Source organism: Pipra filicauda, unplaced genomic scaffold, assembly GCF_003945595.2.
Source record: "Pipra filicauda isolate LSUMZ 115617 unplaced genomic scaffold, ASM394559v2 scaffold437_size563383_pilon, whole genome shotgun sequence".
Taxonomy (NCBI): domain Eukaryota; kingdom Metazoa; phylum Chordata; class Aves; order Passeriformes; family Pipridae; genus Pipra; species Pipra filicauda.
Window position 1 is genome coordinate 2,558 of NW_024104573.1, and position 21,095 is coordinate 23,652.

The 21,095-nt window shown below is 52.8% G+C and overlaps 1 long non-coding RNA gene across 2 annotated transcripts; it reads left to right on the forward strand.

Moving 5' to 3' along the window:
- Positions 1–7,060: 7,060 nt before the first annotated feature.
- LOC113996588 lies at positions 7,061–12,212 on the forward strand. 2 transcript variants are annotated; one of them, XR_005565195.1, is made up of 5 exons: positions 7,061–7,509; positions 7,607–7,713; positions 7,943–8,076; positions 8,688–8,855; positions 9,487–12,212. It is a non-coding gene; the product is annotated as an uncharacterized LOC113996588 (long non-coding RNA). The 2 variants fall into 2 exon arrangements; XR_003543815.2 differs by lacking the exon at positions 7,943–8,076.
- Positions 12,213–21,095: the final 8,883 nt, after the last annotated feature.

Genomic DNA, 21,095 nt, shown 5'->3' on the forward strand with positions numbered 1-21,095 from the left:
GCTGAACTCCCAGCTCCCCCAGAATCCACGGGCTCTCCTGCAGCCCCCGGGTGGGATCAGTGTCTCTGTGCTCTGCCAGGGCTGGGCAGTGCCAGCCAGGGAAGGGCAGGTGGGGGAAAGGGAGCATGGCAGTGCCCGGAGCTCCTCGTCCTCAGCCCTTCAGCCTGGAGCCTCCTAAACCTGTGGGCCCCTTTCTGCTCCTCGGTGAGTCCTCTGGTTTTCATCCCATTTCCAAGGGACGATAATCTGTGGAACAGAAGGTTGCTCTCAGCTCTAATTTAGTCGAGAGGGATGGAGAGGGGATGTATGGCAGCTCTGAGCTTTGCTGTTATCCCAGCCAGGCTGGAGCCCAGGGTGGCATGGCTGGCACCTCCGTGCAGAGCCCGCAGCGTGTCCCCGGCCCCGGCGTGGGGAGCACCGTGCACAGAGGATGCACAGAGGATGCACAGAGGATGCACAGAGGACCAGCAGTGGGATCACAGGACCAGGCTCTGTGCCTCGGCCGGAGCTGGACGGACCCTGTGAACAAAGAAACCCGCCTTGGAAAGCAGGCAGAGCCGCCCAGCCCTGTGCAAAGCAGAAGCAGCTGGCTCGACTAATTAAATGTTAAAAATTCCAGCAAGATGAGCGTACCAGAAAACAAACAGGCACAGGAGCCAGGATGGAGCGAGTTGGAAAGGATCCGTGCGGTTCCCCGTCTCTCCCATATGTGTCTGGATCAATGCTGGCACCTGTGCAGCCATGTGTTCACCCGCCCGTGCTTCCCTCCGCACTCGCTGCGCCCCCACACCCACCCGTGTGCAGCGGGAGCTGCAGAGTTGGGCACCCCCACGTCACCCAGCGCTCCCGTGGCCACGGCCACGTCTGTCCGTGGGCTCAGACCCGGGGGGCACACGGTGCCCGTCCCTGTGCCGTGCCAAGTCCCTGCTGCAGGCTCTGCCTTGCCTGCCATGGCGGGAGGTGTCTCCATCTGTCTTCTATTTGATGGTTTGGGGGAGGAGGGTAAATATTTGTTAGCAGTGGTTTTGCAAATCGCCACTTTGCGGAGAGGAAATAAGAGCCATCCATTTGTGCTTGTGCTATTAAAGATTTTCTATAAAGTGCCTACATTTCCAGTGCAGCTGAATGGATTTCACTGCAGAAAACTGCCAGGACAGAGAGGCACAGTGGAGGAAAATATCATATACAATGATTCACAAACACATAAAAATACCCTTCCCAGCTTGGCTATTCTTCCACTGCACAACAAACACCTTGTGAGTCATTCTTGAATGTATGGACGCACTGGAAAATGAAAGTTGGATTTGAACATTATTCATTAAGACCTGGGATTAGTTCACTTCTCCATTTAGCTCCTCAAAGCCAGCATGCCAAGTCAAGCTAAAATGCATTTTAAGGCTGTCTCAGTCACCAGGTACCTCTAACAACCACAGTGCTTTTCTACGTCAATATTTCTGTATTCAGCTTAAAAAAACCCCCACCTTAATTCCTTGCTCCTTCCATTGAATTAATCAGATATCTGAAGGTAGGTGGAGGCAAAAAATCAACATTTTTCTTGGCAGGCACATTTAAGTTGAAGGGTTGTAGCTCTTGCTGCAGACGACAAGATTGCAATGTTTAGGAGATAAAGAAAGGGGATGGAGGGCACCCACGGAGTGACAGCCGCGTGCACGCCCCGCCGGCGGCGGTGGCAAACAGCCAGGGACGGGGACAGAGCCCGGGGATGATTTACAGCCGCACGTCGGGGCCGCATTCTCTCTACAAACACGTTAACTCCCACCTCGGAGGAACTGTTAATGAAAACTTGCGTCAGCTCTTCCGACGCCTGTCAGGCACGGGGATGGTGCTGGATGTGCGGCCGGAGCGGAGCCGGGGTCGGGAGCAGCAGCGGGGCCGTTCGCTGCCCGTGACAGTGACAGATGTGTCCCCATCGCTGCCCGGGGCTGGGACCCCCGAGTCCGATGCCATTCACGGGAGCATGAGCCCAGCAGGGGGGAGTAGAGCAGAGGGACTGGCCAAAGGGCCACGAGATGCTGCAGAAACGACCCAAAGCAGATGTGATGTACCTCACAGCTCCCACATCCCAGTTTCGGGCCAGCTTGGAACCGGCACGGCGGATGCGTGTGAGGCGGCAGCAGCAGCAGCAGCATCTCCTTCCCCTGCCAATGGGGAAAAACAGCACAGCTGTGCTTACTGCTGCTCCCAGGGATATTTAGTCTCGTTTAAGGACAGTATGGGGCAGTTTGGTACAAACATATGGACGATGCAGCCACGTTTCCACAATTACTCAGCTAACGGGTTGTTGTACCTTCCCTTCGGATGCCTGATCCCGTGCTGGGGACTGGGAACAGCTGTCCTTGGCACATGGGTACAGTCCCTGCTAACAGCACCCTGCCTGCTGGAGCTGCCCTCTGAAGTCGGGTTCCTCCCAGGCCATCAGCAGGAGAAATGCCACCCGATGGAGGGCAAGCCCCTGGCCAGCACTGCCGTGCTCGGGGTGCTGTGCCCGCTGCCAGCCGGCTGAGCCAGCCCCAGGCCGAGGCCGCAGCTCCCCTGCATAATTTCAGAGCACCAATACCTTGGTGAGCAGCACAAGCAGCTTGTGGGCAAAGAATCAAAATTCATAGAATAAATTATACGTGCTAAATTATTTGCCCGGCTTTGTTGATTATCTGCAGTTAAAAAGTTGGAGGGAGCTGGGCTGCTCCACACATAAACACCAGGCAGATCCTCGCAGGCAGGAGGTGCTTGGCTTTGGCTGAGGGAGAACTGCCAGCCCCAGTGAGGGGAGGGCTGCCTGTGGACCCGCTCCCCTCTGGCATTCGCTGAGGTTGGGATGGGTGGCACCCCTGGCACGCAGGAGAAGCTGCTGCAAACACCTTGCTGGGGTTTACTACAGCATTACTCAGCGAGCTGCAGTTTGGTGGGGATGCTCCCACGCATGAGAGGGATTTACTCCTTACTAGCTGAATGAAATGAGGTTTGTGATCTATCTGTATGTTACAGAGCATTTAGTGGCATGAAGACAGTTTGGTGCAAGCATCAGAACAAGCACACGGGTTTGCAGCCCAAGCCGTGGATGCCCTGTGCCCAGGGAAGGGTCCTGCTCCTCCTGTGCCTGGCCAAGCTCCTCTCCCTCTGCCAAGAGGAGGAAGCTCGTGGTGGGTCAGCGTGTTGAAGGTCTGTGATTGAGCTTGGTGATGAATCGCAGCTTGATGACTTCCTCTACATCAATGGAGCTGAACTGGCTTGGGGAAACTGTTTGATTTAAGAAGAATAGGCCTAATTTTGGAAGTGCTTCACACCCATCAATCTAAGTGAAATTCATTTATCTGAGGCACAGCTGATACGTCTCCCATTTACATAGCACTAAGTGCCTCACAATCCCTGATATATTGAAGCTCACAGCAGGGGAAGAGGATAACGTTGCTATCCCCATGTCACAGGCGGAGAAGGGAATTTGCAGCGTAATCCGATGAGTCACGGGAGTCAAACGGGCACCGTGCCCTGGACCCGGGGGCAGTGTCCCCCTCCCCAGCCCCTCACGCCTCCGGACACTGCGGTGAGGACGGAGCGGCTGCGCAGGCGTCCGGGCCGACGTCCACGGGGAGCAGAGAGAAGGAGCTTCAAAGCATTTCCCATCTCCAATCTAACACGGTTTTATGAAGTGTTTGCAATAGAGTCTCAAAGGCAGGGTTGGGAGGCAGAGTGGGAATCACAGCGGTATCTGATGGAAGAGATATTTAGAGGGAAGAGACATATGGCGTCTTAAATAAAAAGAACCTACTCAGTGGTTAATCTCCACTTGAAAAACATCCAGGACGGGCTCGTCCATCTCCCATCGCACGCCCTGCCACGCTGCTGGCTGGGTGAAAATGCAGCCACTGCAGTCAAGGCCACAGGGCTGAGGTTTTGGGGGAGCTGAAGCCCCTTCCCCACCCCTCAGTGGGTCCTGCATGGCTGCCTCTGAACATCCCAACTTGGGGAGGAGAGGCTGGGGGGCTGCAGGGTGCTCAGAGCGGGACCCTGGGCAGCAGCTCCATTCCCCAACCTCCTTTCCAGCTCTGTCCTTGGTGGCCTGAAAACAGAAGCAGGCAGGAAAAACAAGTGCCTTCTTCCCGCAACTCTCTGTGGGCACTTAGGACAATGATGGAATACTTGGGCAATCACACAATGTTTGTTTAATGCCAAAACTATCCTGGCCACTTTACAAACAAGGATGAGTAATGGCAGAGCGAGGCGGGGGGGTGGCAGAAGTTTCTCTCTCTTCCTCTGAGATCTTCTGAGTGTGCACTTCTGCCGTGATTTATCCTTGTTGCAACCTTATCGGCTCGCTGGGGATGTAAATCAAGCAGCCCGACATTTTACCCGGAATTCCAGTTATTTATACATAGATTGAAAGGGTGTAATTACGGCTGCTAAAAACAGCCCAGCAGAGAGGAGAGATACAGGTGTCTGTCTCCACAGAGGTTTGGGATGGAAAAGTCTGTGCTGGCTCCCTGCCCGTCCCTGCGGATTAGAGGCCACTTGCACCTTTGCAGCTCCATGAGGTGGAGGATGGGAAGCAGGGATGTGTCGACAGTTTGGCAATCAGTCCCTTGGTGTTTTGGAAAGCCCCTGACTGGGGCTTTTTCCCCTTTTTCCACCTCATGTGTCCAGCCTTTTCTGGGAAGAGGTCTGGCTAGCAGAGATTGATGAATCCTGCCTGCAGTTCTCCTCATCTCTCCTCTGGGAGCCGGTGTTTCTCGGAAGGGGATGTCGTGCTGTGCCCTTCTGGCCCTTGGTGTCTCTGTGCAGACGTGGGGAGGAGCTGAGGGGCTCGGGGAAGCTGCCTCTGCTGGCAGGTGCCCTGTGCCCCCAGGGGGTCTGCCCAGGGGAAGGGGCAGCTCTCTCCCAGCCTCCACAGGATCCTTGTCATGGCATCACAGGACACATTCCTGGTGATGGCTCTTCCCCAGCTGGGTCTCCCAGTAGGAGCCCAGGGAAGTGGCTGCATCTCCAGGTGCAAGCAGGACCTGTCCCAGCTCACCTGGCTTGAACACAGCATCCCGTCTTGGTTTTCCTGTGGGTTTCTTTGGGGCTGGAAGAGGGGAGCAGACACAGGTGTGAGTGTTGTTACCCAGGGTGTCAGGGAGGCAGCAGCAGCAGCCATGGCCAGTCCATCAGAGTGCTCCTGAACATCCACACGACGTCCCCTTCATTAGCTGCTTTGCCGTGGCTGTTGGGAAAAGCTCCTGACAAGTGATTTGGTGTCAGGCAGAAAGCGTGACGCCGTGGGACACGTCCCTGGCGCCAGTGCCCGGCTGCTGAGCAAACCTCCCTGCTCCTCTTGCGGGTGCTAAACGAGTCTCTCTCCACCGAACAACAATCTGTTCTTAATTAAAGGGTACCCGAGGAGGTGACAGCACCAGCCTGAGTGAAAAGTACAGCACGCGAAAGCTTTTCCCTCGCCGATTGTTCCATCCTGTCGGCTCGGCCCCCCCGGCAGCCCCCCCAGACGGGAGCTCCCCTGGCCGGGGGAGCAGCTGGGAGCGGGTGTGCGGGCAGACCCCGCCGCTCCCGGCCCCGTGCCAGGGGGACGGCACATTAAAATAAAACTGTTACATGCTCGAAGGGATTTCAGCTATGGCTGGGATGGTGGGAAAGAGATTAACGGCGCTGCTTCCCCCCTGGCACCGGCTTGACTGGCAGCTTGGGTAAAGAAGAGCCCACTCTAAGCGCTCCCAGGGGTCCCGGGAGGAGCTCATTACGTCTGGGCTGGCAGTAGCCGGCAGTTCTGCTTTGTGAGCTGTGAAACTAATGTTTATCCACCACTCAGGCAGGCTCAGTGCTGCTGGAGGAGGCCTGGGTGTGAGGCAGAAGGCGTGAGGAGCACATTACCCAGCGTGCTGCTCCAGCTGACCTTGGTGAGGAGGATGGGAGCGGGACCTCATCCCAACCAGCCGGCACAAGGAGCGCTGGAGGGGTCTGACGGGTCTCCCATCCCACTCACACTTCAGCCAGGCTAATTCTCTGACAGGCTCCTGCACAAGCCCACTGCCAAATTGGCCTTCAGCTCAAGGCAGCCACTGCTGTTTCATCTGTAAGTTGCCATGTACTTTAACAGCATCTCCCTGATCCCTTGTAATCTTGGTTTTTTCCAGCTCTCCCAGACATCTCTCCCTCCCCTTCCCTCCCTCCGGCAGCCGTGGAGTCAGCAGCAGCCCCACACGCCTATTAAAGGCTGGAAAGCATCACAGCAGTGCCCGTGGTTCCCGAGCATCCCCTGGCTGGGCCAGCAGACGAACTGGAGCCACGTCCCTGTGGGACCAGAAGATGCTGTGCAGGGGCCACCACGCGTCTCTCCAGGACGCCCTTCAGGGGCCCAGCGTGAAAGACATCTAAAATTCATAAATGTCAAGGAGGAAAGGAAGTGAGGACAACTAAATATAGAAATCCAAACACCTCCTTTAAGGCTACAGAAGCAGCGTGATGTGCACAGCCTAAAAGCCTCCTTAGACTTGAGTCTGGCACAGCACTGAAGGGCAGCCTGCTGACTGTGGAGGGGAGATATGTATGTCTTACTGCAATTAAGGCACAAAGGTTGACTCTGGGAACATCTACCCATCTTCTTCCTCTCTACTCTGCTCGGGTGAGACCCCACCTGGAGCACTGCATCCAGCTCTGGAGTCCCCAGTGGAAGACAGACGTGGACCTGCTACATCTGGAAGAAGCACAAAAATGCTCCAAGGGCTGGAGCCCCTCTGCTCTGGAGCCAGGCTGGGAGAGCTGGGGGTGTTCACCTGCAGAAGAGAAGACTCCAGGGAGACATTAGAGCCCCTTCCAGTGCATAAAGGGACTCCAAGGGAGCTGGAGAGGGACTTTGGGCAAGAGCATGGAGTGACAGGACAAAGGGGAATGGCTTCCCACTGCCAGAGGGCAGGGTTGGATTAGATAGGAGGAAGAAATTTTTCCCTGTGAGGGTGGTGAGGCCCTGGCACAGGTTGCCCAGAGAAGCTGTGGCTGCCCCATCCCTGGAAGTGCCCAAAGCCAGGATGGATGGAGCTTGAAGCAACCTGGTCTAGTGGAAGGTGTCCCTGCCCATGGCAGGGGGTGGAAGGAGATGATCTTTAAGGTTCCTTCCAACTCAGACCATTCTATGCACTGTGATGCTGCTGATCCCAGATGTTTCTGTCTCAGGAGCTGCAGGGAGAGGTCTGCAGCATCCCATTTGTCCTGCCCAAGAACAGGAGCTTCCCCAGCCACACATGTTCCCACCAGAAACCAGGGTTTCATCCACGCCACAGCCTGCATGGGGAGATGGAAGTGAAACCCCTGATGTTTCTGAGCTGAAAATGTCTTTTCTTTCTGTTCCATAGGAAATGTCACTGTTCACTTCTCCATTCCACTGCAAGGGGAACAGAAACAGGTCCTGAAGTGTCTGGATTTGCTGTGGAAGGAAGATGCTGATTTTTCTACAGGGAATCACATAGCAGAAGTAGCTGAAACCCAAGAAAAAAATCCAGGCTTGTCAGAGTCTTCAGTTTCTGTTTTAATTATTAGTCTGGTGGGATTTTCTCAGAAATTATGTTTCCACAGTGATAACTGTTATCACTTTATTTTATAGCCTCCTCTATTCACAAGCCAGGAGTGAGCAGGATTGTCGCTGGGAGGAGATTCCGGGACACGATCACAAGCAGAAAGAGTTGACTTTCCTCTGCCAAAGGCAGCCAGGTGAGTGGGGTGCTCCATGCTGGAACATGAGCTGGGGGCTGCAGAGCTGGCTGGCAGGATCCGGCCCTGGAAGTTTTGTTCGGATGGATGGAGGGAAAGGGGAAGGCAGGGACGGCTCGCTCGAAGCACAGCCCGCGCCTCTCCGGTCCCATCATTTTTGTTGGGAAGTTTTATCTTTTTAATTTGTTACATATCATGCATCGCCTGATTAATTATTGCTCCTCTGCAGGGAGGACTGGAGTTTATAGAGCAATTCAGCATCGGTGTTGGCTTTCCACCCCCTCAAAGCCCCGAGGAGGCTCCGCGCGGAGCTCGGGCGATGTTCCGTCGATAATAATGACTCAGCGTTTGGCCGCTCCGCGGGTACATCAGAGGCGCTTTATTAAAAAGTACACAGCCCGTGCATCGACCATAAATCCAGGCAGGAGCTGCCGAGAGCGCCGTGCCGCACACACATCACCCGGGCAGCCTCTCCGGGCGGGAGCTGCCCCTGCCTCTGCCTCTGCCTTTCCCTGCCCGCTCCGGCAGTCCCCGGAATGCCGGGCTTTAATTGCCGCGGCGACCTGGGATGCATTGAGCTGCTTGGCGTGTCCGTCAGCTCCGTGCAGGCAGGAACAGGCACAATAAAATTCCCTTTACAGCCACTCACTCACTCTCTCCATCGCTGGAGCAAGAGGCTCTTCCCATTCAGCAGCCGAGGAGGCCGTATAACTGCTGGGGAAGGTGCTGCAGCAGGACTAGCAGCAATGAAATGCAGTTGAACATTTCCAGCGCTGAGTAAACCATATGTCTTCATAATTTGATTGTGCCCCGGTCCCCCAGGTACCTCCCAGCTCTATTGAACACCGATGGAGTTATTTGGAATCATAAATAATATTATCAAAGAGGGTCTGCTGGGTAAACAGAGCCGGTGTATAAATTGTCGGCGGCGGTATTGATTGTTCTGAGCTGACTAATGAATTATTCTGTTTAAGGGCTGTGGAAATAGTGCTCAGCGTTTTCAAGGAAGGGCCCTTTGGATGCTTCCCCCCGGCACTGCTGGGCTCTGCTGCCCTGGCAGGGAGCACAGAGACGGGAATGGCCCCGGCACAGCCCCCGGGGCAGCAGCCCCGCGGTGGAGCGAGGCCAGGGCAAGTGGGCAGGTGTGTATGAACCACAGGAGTGTGTTACAGGCAATTGGAAAAACATCCCCCTAACCTTCAATGCCACCCCTTCATCTTCCCCTCCACCTTTCTCATCTCTGCTTCTCCCCCTGTCTTTATCGACACAGCAGGACCTGACGTGGGATGTGGAGCTGCTCTCAGAGGGGCACCACCAGCCACCCAAGGCTTCCCACCCCATCCCGGGGTTAGCTCTGCTCCCTGCCTGCGAGGAGCCTGGGCACTTCTCCCTCCTCTTCCCATTTCTCAGCTTTTTGGGCCTCCACCTGTTTAAATTTGGGCTTTTTCCCCAGCTGCCATAAACCCTGTCCCAGACCAAGGAGAAACGAGCCATCCTTTTTAACAGAACTTCCCTTTTTCCCCCTCACCTGCATAATACATTCTGTTAAATTTCCAGTTTTCCATCCCTTTGATGTGAGGGACTCCAAACACTTCCCGCTAATCTCGAGCAGCAGCGCCTGAGACGCTGAAGGCGCTGGCGGGGAGATGGCAGGGAACCAACCAACAATTACTGGTGTTTGGGGGCTGGGGCAGCAGGAAGAGACAGCTCATTTTAAAACAAATTATGCCATTAAAAAGCTTTTGTTCTTTTTCCCTGCTTTTTGGGCTACAGGCTCAGCAGAAAAGAGGTGGAGGGGGAGCATCCCGGAGGAGCGGCCGGGGCGGAGGAGCAGGATATGTGGGAGCACGGCAGAGCACGGGAGGATGTCCTCACAGAGCCTGGCACGAGGAGCGTGTCCATCTGCCCCAGGTGTGCAGGGCTGGGAAGGAGTTAAACGGAGCCACCCAGGCCCTGAATGTCCAGTGTGATCCAGGCCATTTAATTAGTGTCCCATGCTCCGGGAGTTCGATAGCGTTTTCCCCCCGGGAGGAGTGCACCGGCTCACATATATTGCCTGTTATCTTTCAAGTACTCTGAGCAGAATGCTTTTTCAGTAACCTCATCAAAGGATAAGCCAGGATTCAGATAAGCTTTTCAAGGAGGAAGTCAGGGTTATAATTTTCAGAGACTTCTGAATGTCACCTCCAATTTTCGGCTCCGCCGTTGGAGCGGCCGTTTTTGGAAGCCACCCAGCCTCAGATATTGAAATGGGTCACCTGTGGACTGGGGCCTCCTCAGTTCCTGGTCATCGTCAGTCTGGCAGATCCCGGAGTTGAAAGTGCCTGAGATTTCTGACTTTATAATAATGCGGTTTCTCAGAAGTGCAAATTACAGAGGAATTGGTGCTAAACTCCCCATTAACTATAGAGCCTGAGAAATCCTCAGTGTCCCAAATTACCTGTCACTTTCTCTGTAACGTGGCATAATTCTGTCACTTAACAAAAAAAAAAAATAAAGGGTTGTAATTTGAAATTTCAGTGAAATTCCTAATTGAGGGTGTGACTCACTTCGTAGCAGGCTGTGCCCCCCCTCAGCTGCAGGGCAGGGGGTTTGCCATCCCCTGGATATCATGATGCTCCCCAAGCCCCCAGGTGGGACCCCCCAGTGATGGTTCCCCTTTCTGTGGTCTCTTTGGGGTGCTGGGAGCCATTCTGCAGCACTCAGCCTCCAGAGAGAGCAGGGAAAAGGGGGGTTACAAGGACCCCCAAGAGTAGGGGGACAGGCTTGAGGGAGAAGGTGGCAGGAAAACTCCAGCTCAGGTTAATGTCAGGGTTAAACCAGCTCCTGTGCCTCTAAAACACCTGTGTGTCACAGAGAAATCAGCTTATTAGAAGGTTTTGGATATGGGAAGGTGGATGGTTTCCCAGAGTAGGAGATGGAGGACAGATACAGTCAGTGGCACCAACAGGCACGGAAGGAACGAGACTCTGAACTGTTGGTTTTTTGTGAATTAGGTTTTGTTGTGAGCTGCAAACAACTTTTGGCTGCGTCTCCAAGGCCACATTTTTAGCTTTCATTCATGACCAGAAGATTTTCACCAAAAATAACCTACTCTGATTAAAAAGCACTTTGAGGTAAATATAGGGAGGGAAAAGCCAGGGAAGAGCAATGACCAAAATGTTTTCTTCTTTCACTGACACCTGCCAAAAGCTGAAGCTGGCTGAGGTGGTCCTGGCTGGGCAGGGCAGAGGAGCTGGGGTGGGTGAGTGTCCTGCCAGCTCCAGGCATCGGTGTGAGCCCGAGCCATGCCCAGCTCTGGGCACACCTGGCTCAGGTCTGGCATTGCCCCTTCACATCCTCCCTCCTCTCCCTCCCCTGGGAGGAAGAGCTCGGGCACAGGTAGCTCCCTTCCCTTGGGAGAGGGGCTGGGAAGCTGCAGGGGTTAAAAAGAAGTCAGCAGCAGCTCAGTGCCTTTTCTTCCCCTCTGGTTTTTTCTTCTTTTCCCCTCCTGGCTGAATCAATAATTAAGCATATTCTAAGTAGTACAGTTTTGCTTGAAATTTTCCATTTGGCTTGGGCATCAGTTGGAAATGAAATATTTAGAGGACAGAATATAGTAATAAAGCCAAGACACATTTTCTGCTAGTATATTTTATTTATTTTGTTTAATAATGAGGTTCTGTGTCTGTCTCTACCCCCCTCCGTATCAGTGGCTTTCTCCTCTTCCCCTTTCCTTCGGAGGCAGGAGATAATATCCCCCTTTTAAAAAAATAATAAAGTCTGGCTTGTCTAACAAATCAGGCCCTGTGCTCTGATGTTGTAAGTGTTCAAAGGAGCTTCCCAGAAGGCTGAGGGAGGGGAGGAACCCAGCACTGATGCTCCTGCTCCACTCATCTGTCTGCAAGGACAAAGTGAAAGGGATTCCTTTGCTTAAAATTATTTGTTCCCTGGTGCAAAACCTTTAATAATTCCCTGGGAAGGGAACGGGTCCTCGCCATGTGGGAACACAGCCTGCTGTGCTCTGTCTGCCCTTGGCACCTCCACGTTTCCACTGTTAAATGTATTCTGGCTCATCCTGGCCCTTTCCTCTGCTCTGTCAGTGGGGTCGAGATGCTGCAGGAACATATTCCCTGGGGAATGCCAGGAATACATCGCAGATGCTGGCAGGAAAGCAGGGAGAAGGTGTGGAATGCCCAGTGGTTGACCAGGGAAGGCTGTGAGACCTGACACAGCCCCAACCCTTCCCATCCCAGTTCCCTTCCCCCATGTAGGTGGGAAATGCTTGTGCTGCCCCATCAAACTCTTTGTGGCTTCAACCTTCCCCCCTCCCCTCCCCATACTCCTGGGATGTAAAAGCAAATGTAAATCCCTCAAATAGAAATGACTCCCAGGAAATTCCGATCATGTACAGCGAAGTGCTTCATCCCAACAGCTTCAAAATGTTTCCCTCAGATTTTGATCTTTTCTTCAAAACCTGTTTACAGTTAAAAAAAATAAATAACTGTGTCTGTATTTGAGATGGTGTGGATTTGAAATGGAATGTTTCTCCCAAGCAGCCTCAGTGTGCAAAAGCTCTTGTCTGAAAAGCAAATTAAGTTTCCCAGTAGAAGAAAGAAACACGGTGCTTCCCTGGCTTTGAGGAGGTAACTGGTCCCACGGGAGCTCTGGGCCTGTTTTATGGTCCCTGAATGTCACCAGGTCCAGACCATGGTCCTTTCCTGGTGTGACAGAAGCTGTGGCAGGGCCCTGGGGGGTTTCTGGGGTGGCTGAGCCTCATAACAGCTCGAGGGCTGTTGGTGCTTCCCAGGCTGGACTGTCTCTGCTATCCCCCATGGAAAGGTCCCTTTCCCACCCACCAAAAGCCTTTTTCTCCTGGTGGCACCGACCCCCAGCTTTCTCAGTCATTGCTTCTGCTCTGCAAAGGTGGCATTAAATAAATTAAAAAAATAAATAGCGAACCAAACCCAGCTCCAGCCTCCCATTTTGAGTGTGAAGGTGCGTCAGATGTCTAATTATTTGCACAGCTTGGCTCTCAGAGCTCTCTTGCATTCCAGATAAACATTTTGTATACATTTGAACTGGAAATGAGGAGGAAAGCCGAGCTGTGTTGGCCTGTTTGGGATCATGCAGTGTTTGAGAAGTCAATCCATTCATCCTCAGCAAATTAGGGGTGCCCAAAAGTGAGACTTTTCTAATATTTGCTCAGGCCTGCGCCTCGTGCTGCACGTTCCCGGGAGGAAAGGCTTGTGCAGGAGTTTAATCACAGGCTTTTACAGCTTCATTGTGTGAAATAGAGTGGGGTTGGAGAGATTCTTGGGGCCTGATTCTCATGTTGCTCCATCAGGATGTTGCTCCTGTCTGTCCTTCTGCAGCCACTGGGTATCTTTTGGTGGTTCACAGCTGCCTTACCACATGATTTCCTCTGCTGGCCCAAATCTTGACCATATTTTGGGCAGCCCAGGATGAGTTTGGGTTCCCCTTCCTGTTCTTTTAGACACAACCACTGGTTTGAACTCTCTAGGGCAGTTTGGAGCTCAGCTGAGCCCAGAGGAGCAGGAGGAATCCTTCCTTGTTGCTCACTGTAGTTAATTCTCGATAATAGTTCTCCCATTGTTAATATTGTTGTTGAACTGCTGCATTCTCACCCAGCCAGAGCTAATTATAATAATTAACAGACAACTCATGAACTTGTCAAACTGGTAATTATAAACCATGGGGACTTTTATCATTAGGAGATTGTTCAGGAGTGGGGAGGGGGGTGTGGAGCCTCTCGGGATGAGATTGGTGCCTGTGACGGTCTCGCCTCTGCCCAGGAGCCTTCTCTCCCCAGCCCTGGGTGCAGTGCTCCAGCTTCCACAGAGCCCAGCCTCTCCACACCCTGCTGAGCAGGGAGTTGGCACTGCAGTGTCCAAAATAAATAAGTGCCAAAGGCAAACAGTTGCCTGCAGATCCCCAGGACAGCCGGGCAGGGCTGCTGCCAGCACGCGCCACCGGCGCTGGGCTCTGGCTCCAGGGAGGGTGGGAGGACGCTCAGCCTGAGCTTCCCTCAGCTTTCCTTCCCTCCTCTGGCCACCTTCTCCCATGGAGGAGGACCCTGTGGTCCGTGTGCTTCCCGCTCCCATCCTGCCCTGGCAGGGAGGTGGGTTGTGCCTCTCCAAGGAATCCCTGTGCTGGCCACTGGCATCGCTCCCTCCTTTGCACATCTCCTGGCAAGTTGGGCTCAGATATTCTCCGAGTTTCTTCTCGTGCCTTTTGTGAGCTTTCTCTCCCGGACAGCAAACAACAAATGGTCCTTTTCACCCGGGAGATAAGATTGTTCATCTTCCAAAGTCACCGGCACTTGCGAGGCCGGGTCTGGAGCAGTTTGAATAATGAGCCTTCGGGAGAACTCGTGTTTCTCTTTGTGTCCTTTTCTTAACAAAGACCTGAGGCTCCCAAGGCAGCGGCGCCTCCGCCAGGCACCGAGCGCTACAGGGGCTGCTTCTGAAGGGCACAAGTTACAGAGAAGATTTTCTTTTCTTCCTCTTTTTTTTTTTTTTCTCCTGCACTTTTCCTATTGTATTTTTGTCATGCGCCGTCACCAAACAATCGGTCCTTTATAGAAAAATTCCCACCAGGAGCGATAGGAGTTCTGCTGCCAGATCCCCTCCTCCCTTACAACCACTGTCTTTCAGGGCCTGCATACACATTTCAATCTGAAAAGCGAACCAGAAGTTCCCTGTGTCCTTAAATCCTTGCTTTTGTGGCTCATGTTGCTCACCCTCCCTTGGCCTCTTGCCTCCACTGCATCTCTCAGCTTCCCACTCCTTGCTCCAGTGGCATCCCTGCCCATTGACCTGTTCCTGCCTGGTCTGCTGGATGCCTGCAGCATCCCTGGGGGGAGACACAGTTCTCCCAGGCCTCAAGGGAGTGGTACCAAGGCACTGGGAAAGGCAGGAGAGGGAAAGGCTTCCAGCAGAGACTGGAAACCTGCACAGTCTCATCCCTCATCCACTTGCTGTCCAGCTGCTGGCTTTGCCTCTCCTCTCTTCTGACTATAAGGAGTGTAACAAGAAACATAGAGCTGTTCTCACAGTGTCTGCAGCTTTCCCCAAGGAGGATCAGCATCACAAACTGCTTTTCAGGCTGCTGGCTAAACATGCTGGGCTCTAAAGCTGGCTGGAAACACTCCTACAGGTGCTACATGGCCTTTTGCATGAGCTGCTTCTGAGCTGGAACCTGTCATTGCCCTGAAAATGAAGAGGCCTGAAACTACATAAAGTAAAAGTACAGGAAAGCTTTCTCAGAAATTCATCCTCCCTTCTTGGTGTGGCCACAGAAGAGGCAGAAACATTTCATTTCCTGGGCACCAAACGTGCAAAGGTGGCTGTGAAAACTCAAGCTGGATTTTTCTTCCTTTGGTGCCCTCCAGAAGCTGCCAGTCCCCACGCTTCCCAACACCCTGTGCCCTGCAGCCCAGTCTGATGTGGGTTCCCCTGAGCAACCAGGACCATTGTACCTGTGATGGATCTGGGGGACAAGCAGGAGAACAAGACCAACCAGTTGCTGAAATCATCAGGTCACCCTGGAAGCCATGAAATCTGCTGCCAGAGGCACTCCAGGGGCAGTGTGTCCCTTCCAGAGGCTGTGGAGAGGAGGGGGATGAGGGGTCCGTGCTGTCCTTGCCAGGCTGCTGCATCAGAATGGCACGTTGGAGCATTTAAAATACATTAAAGGAGCCCTCCCTTTGAAGTGGAAACTATCTCTATTTAATCAGAGAGAAACAATTTTTCAAAAGATTTCCCCCCCCACCTCCTCTTTACCTTCAGCTGTCTGGCTTCTCCTGTGGATAGTACCATGAATAAAACATGCATATCCCAATTAAATCTTGATTTAATTTCTCTTCTTTGCAAAGCTGATGAACTCGAGTGCTTTCATAAAGACACGAGCATTAGCATTCTTTTGTGCTGCACCAGCCAGTCGGAGGAACAAGGGACTGAAATAATCACCCTCCTCTCTCCTGGCCTTGCCAAGCTCTGTGCTGGCTTGGAGAACAAACCCTCGGCTGGGATCATCCTCCGGAGCAGCAGCCGGGCTGGGGAAAAGAAAAATTGGTAAATGGTGCAACAAACTTAAGTTTCTGCACCAAAAAAACATACATGAAAATCCCTCTTGGAAAAGGTCTGTTCTTTCATAAAGAAACGAAGCCTTAAAAACCAGCATGCCTCAAACTTTCTTTGCTGGAGACCTTTTTCTTTAGAGAAAAAAAAAAAAGTCTATAAACCCTCTCAGAACAAATTTCCCCCAGAAAATTGTTTTTGCCCTTCCATTTTTAATAGGGATTTTTGAAATTCATTTCCTGCGTGGCTCTATATGGTGCTGCTGAAATGTCACCATGGTGATTGTCCTCATGACATTTCCATTCAGGACTTACAGCAGGAAAACAAATCTATTGCTGGGCTGGGGGCTGCAGGGGGCTGGGGAGGGGGCTGGCCCTGCCATGGCCATGGGTTTGGGAGGGCTGGGCCCCCCAGCTCCCCGTGCCTCAGTGTCCCCTCTGTGCAGTGGGGACAGGTTCAGTGCAGGGTCCTTTGGCAGAGTCGTGCTCCCGATGAAACAGCCTGGTTTATGTGCTCGTGGAGCCACCTCAGAGCTGATCCTCTGTGCAGGGGCTGGTGTGGGCTGTGGATTTGTCCTGTGCCTCACATGTGACTTGCTCTGAGCTGACCTGCTGATGGATCAGTATTCCGGGCACCCGGTTCATTTTGTAAAAATAGCAATTTATTTATACCCGAAGGGAGTTTTGCTCCGAGCTGGTTCTGATTTACAGAGGTGCTGCTGTGTGTGTGCAGCCTTGGAAATATTGGATTTATTGGCTGTGCCAGACCCCGTGTGCTGGCCTTGGCAGTGCCAGCAGAGCTCCTTGGCTGTGCTGTCACCTCTCTGGGCAGGGGGAAAGATTCCTTTGCATCCTGACTTCTTGTCTGTGCTGTGGGGAACAGCACCCTGCCCCTGCCTCCACCCCTGGGCAGCAGAGAGGGGCAGGAGGAGCCTTCAGGTACCTGCCAAGGGAAGGTGGGGTGTGCAGGGGGGGAAAGCAGGGACCAAAGTGCTGGTACCTGTTCAGCCAGATAATGAAAAGCTGCCCAAAGCACCGCCAACCTTTCTTTCATCACGACGTTGTTCATTATAAAGCCAGAAAGAATTAGCTATGCTGTGTTATCAGATAGAAAAAAAAATATTAATAACAGAAATGGGAGAGAGAAAGGAGAAATTTTGGGTGAGTTAATTAAAGCATACATCCTCGATGAGTTATGAAGTAGCTGGACAGGCTCCCTCAGGCTTGGCTGCCCCTGAGAGCAGAGACACTGTCTTGGAAGAAACTTGTCAGCTCAAGCAACTTTTCCTTCCGAGGACCAGCACGTGGGTGGTGTTCCCAGCTGTCAGGGCAGGGTGGGAGCTCCAAGAACAGAGCTGGTTTCCCCACTGGTGGGTTACTTTCAGCATGAGGCAGCTGGAACTGGAGCACATCTCTGCCGGGTGAGGTTCTGGGTTTCCAGAACCTGGGGCTCTGCTCATAACACTCCTCACCAGTAATAACATGGATGATTCCAGCCCACAAAAAACCACAGACAGACTCTGCATCCACACAACTTCATATCCAGCACCACTGGATGCAAAGGCTTCTCCCAGTGCCAGCCCAGCTCTCACACCCTGATAAATGGTGTTCCATAGGTATTGGCTCTCAGCAAACCCCTGGATGTGTGTGAGCAGCAGTAGAACACTCCACAGCCTGCATGGGGTTAATGAAGAGCGGCACCCTTGTGCTAAGTTACAGAGCAAAGCTCAATTAAGTTGGGAACTGAAATGGATAATTCCATTAAAATGGATTTATTCACTGTGCCGCTGCCGATATGTGTCACGCTGAGGAATAGTTTCAATGAAAGTTTGTATTTCACCAAGTTTGCTCGATGTTCTTATCCCTGGGTGCCTGTGGGGAGTGGAGGAACCATTAGTACATGTTGCAGAGCTGCAGTTGCCATCCTCCCCTGCCCGAGCCGGGACCCTGGGCACAGGCTGGCACTGGCTGTGCCAACGGGGTGGGCACGAGGCCAGGAGCTGGTTTGTCTGGGTCCCCAGCAACAAGGGGAGATGTGAGGTGCTGATCCTCGGGCTGGAGAGAGATGAAGCTCAGCACACAAAGTACCCATAAACAGATGCCATGCAGGTCTCACTCCCGCTTTGTTGGAACCAGCCTTATTTTTACCTATTTATTTGTTGTTGGGCCTGGAAAGGTACAGGAAAAGGGATCAACTCAGGGTGCCTTTGTGGGGAAAGCACGGCTGTCCCTGTGCCAGCCCCTTTGCCCAGGCACAGCTTCAGGAAAGCTCTAGAAACCCTGCTGGAAGCCCTGGCACAGCGGGCATCACCTCGTGTCCATCTGCACCAGCACCCAGCCCCAGCTCCTGCGGTGCCACTGCCCCACCAGCACATCCATTCATCCCAGAAGCACCAGGCTACAAAGGGGGAAATAAAAAACAGCCCTTGAACACTTAAGGAGCGGAATTGTTTCATTCTCTCCAAAGGTCAGTTGCTTTAAACTCGGTTCAAGTCACCGGGGCACCTTCCAGTTTCTCTTCTTCTGTTTAATTCTCAGCAGTTCGTTAAAGTCTGACCTTCCTGCTCTTGGCGACAGCTTACGACAGCCAGCCAGAGACAAGCCCTTCTGCTTCTGAGGCCGTTAAACTGCCAGCAGTATTTTAGGTTCTTTTCTTAATATTTCCGATAGCGACTCCTCGGTCGCCATCGGAACCCTTGGCAGGCAGCAGGGAGCAGACAAAGCAGAAGATAATAGGAAAGAATAGAAGAACGAAGCCACCCAATGCCATTTCTTGTGAGCTGAGGAAAGGTCAGGTGAGGTTGTGGACAGTTATCTCCCACCACTGCTGATAAAGCCCAGGAGAGCTCATGGCCACGAGCGGCTGCTTCAAACAAAGAGATATTTAATTAAAGCCCACAAAAAGAAAAGGAAGGATAAGTGCTTTAGAGATAAATTCCTACCACCTATCCAGGCTTGAAGGTGCATTAAAGCTGAGATTTAATCCTCCTGTAGGCGCTTGGCTGGTGCCTGGGCATCAGCTGTGCCTGGGTATGGCCTGGAGACAGCCCGGGATGGGGCTGTGAGGTTTGGGGAGTGTGAGCTCAGGGGAGCTCTGCTCTGGCAGGGACATGACAACAACATCAGTGTCCGAGGCAATATCCACAGCTGGGGAAAGGCTGCCAGGTCGGTGCTCAGCACCTCCATCCCTGCAGTGCCAAAGGCTGGCTGAGCATCCCGTGGTCCCTCTCAAAGGCAGGAGGAGGATGTCAGCTGAGACCAGCTGCCTCTGAGCAGGCTGCTCTGGCTGCCGAGGGTATTTAGACATCACGTTTTATTTGTTTGCCTAATTAAACCAGAGGTAGATCTGGCTCTTCCCTGCCCGACCGTCCAGGGCCGTTCTGAGGGAGGTGTTGATTGTGCCGCTGCAGCTCAACGGGGGGTTTGTGCAGAGCCAGGTCCCCGAAGAGTGGCAGTTTAATAAAAACACCAGCATGATTTATCATCTCGCAGGCTTGGGAGCAGCCTCTCTCTCCAGGTGAAAAACACCCTCTGAATCCGCTCTCTTAATTTGCATAGGTAATGGTCATATCATTTACAGCTCATTAGGAGCAGAGCGGGGTGACAAAACAAAAATTCAGAAACGCTGAGCTAGGGAGAAACCTGGTCCCTGCCTGGAGAGGAGACACCAGGGTGTTCCAAAGTGAGGGTTAAAAAAGCCAGAGCCATGTCTGGGAGACAGGAAAATGTAACTGGAAGATCCACGGGTCATTTAGACCTTATGAAATGTAACGTATGAGGAGCGATTTGCTGAATGAAGGATAAAATTGTCCTGTTGTGGCCATGGCAGCCCTAAACGGCTTGTGCCGGGGAGCTCGTGTGCTGCCTTCAAGGTGAAACGGATGGGAAGGAGATAATTGAATTGTAGCACAGAGCAGGGAATGGGATGGAGCTGGCACATGGATGCTGCCAGGCAATTCCTGGCTCTCTCCTTCCAGGGTCACCGTGTGGGGTCCCTGGAAGACAGGACGGTGCTGCCTGTGGGGCAGGGGCAGCGGCTGAACCGTGACCCTGCCGGGTCCTCTGCTGCTCCAAGTGCCCTGGGGATTACCCAGAGAACTTAAAGAGCGGGAGAAAATAATAAGTTGAATATGAGGCAGCCCTGGTGAGAAGGGCTTTTGTCAGGAGCTCATAAATTAATCTCCGAGGATTAGACTCTGTGTGCTGGTAACGCTCCTGGGGTGCTTTATTTACATGCTAATAACCAGAAAAATAATCAGAAGAAGAAAGCAGGGCAAGTTCTGACAACTTTCAGGAGCAGCTGGAAATAAAGCAGGAACTGGCTCCTCTGTCCTAAAAGGGTAATTCCAACTGCTCAGCACAGGGGTTGGTCTCTCCCCTTTGCAGGTACCACTTAAGACACCACTTTCCTTCTGGAAAGCACCATCACCCAGGAGGATGTCTGGCTGGATAACCCACCCCGACACTCTGATTTGCTCCTGCTTGTTGACACGGCTGCTCTGCTCTCCTTCAATTGTGGTTATTTTAGGATGGAAGTACAGCTGGGGGGTGTGTCATTCCTCGCTGTGTTGCCCAACAGGCAGTTCCCTCGAGCTGCTGAGCATAAACCCAACTCTCTGGTGAGGAAATGTTGCAAATGTAATATAAAGCTGATACACTCTCAAAATCTAATTGTTCCCAGCCGTCACCCCATCAAATTAGAGACATGCTCTCCGTCTGCTTTTCGTAGGGATGGGTGAGGAGCATCCATCACCTCTGCAGGGCCCTGGAGAGCCCCAGGAACTGCTGCTCCTGCACCAGGTCTGGGGTTGTGCAGGTGGGGGCTGGGATTTCTTCTCTCTCCCTTCTCCTCTCCTCTCCTTCTGGCACCGTTTTGCTCACTCACAGCAGCGAGGAGCATCATCTCCTTGGTGTTGGAAATCCTCTCCAGCAGCCAGAAAGCACCAACAGCTGCCACTGCTGCTGGGAAGCCTCTGGGAGCCCTGGCAGCAGCATCAGGGCACCCGGCCAAGGCTTCTGCTCCTGCTTTCTGCTCTCCAGCATCCGTGTTCCTTCCCAGGGCGGGAAGGTTTGAACACCTCTGAGGGCAGAGGGATAACACCAGGCAGGCAAGTCCTACTCCACTGACTGGCTTGAGAAAAACCTGGACTGTTAATGCTAAGCTCCAGCCCGTGGAACACAGAAAATGGTATTAAAGGATTTGCTTTTCATGACCATAACTGAGAGTTAACGTATATTTGATGTTTAATGTATGAACCACAGGTGATTTCAGACTGGCACGGCCTTTTCTAAATAGTGTTTT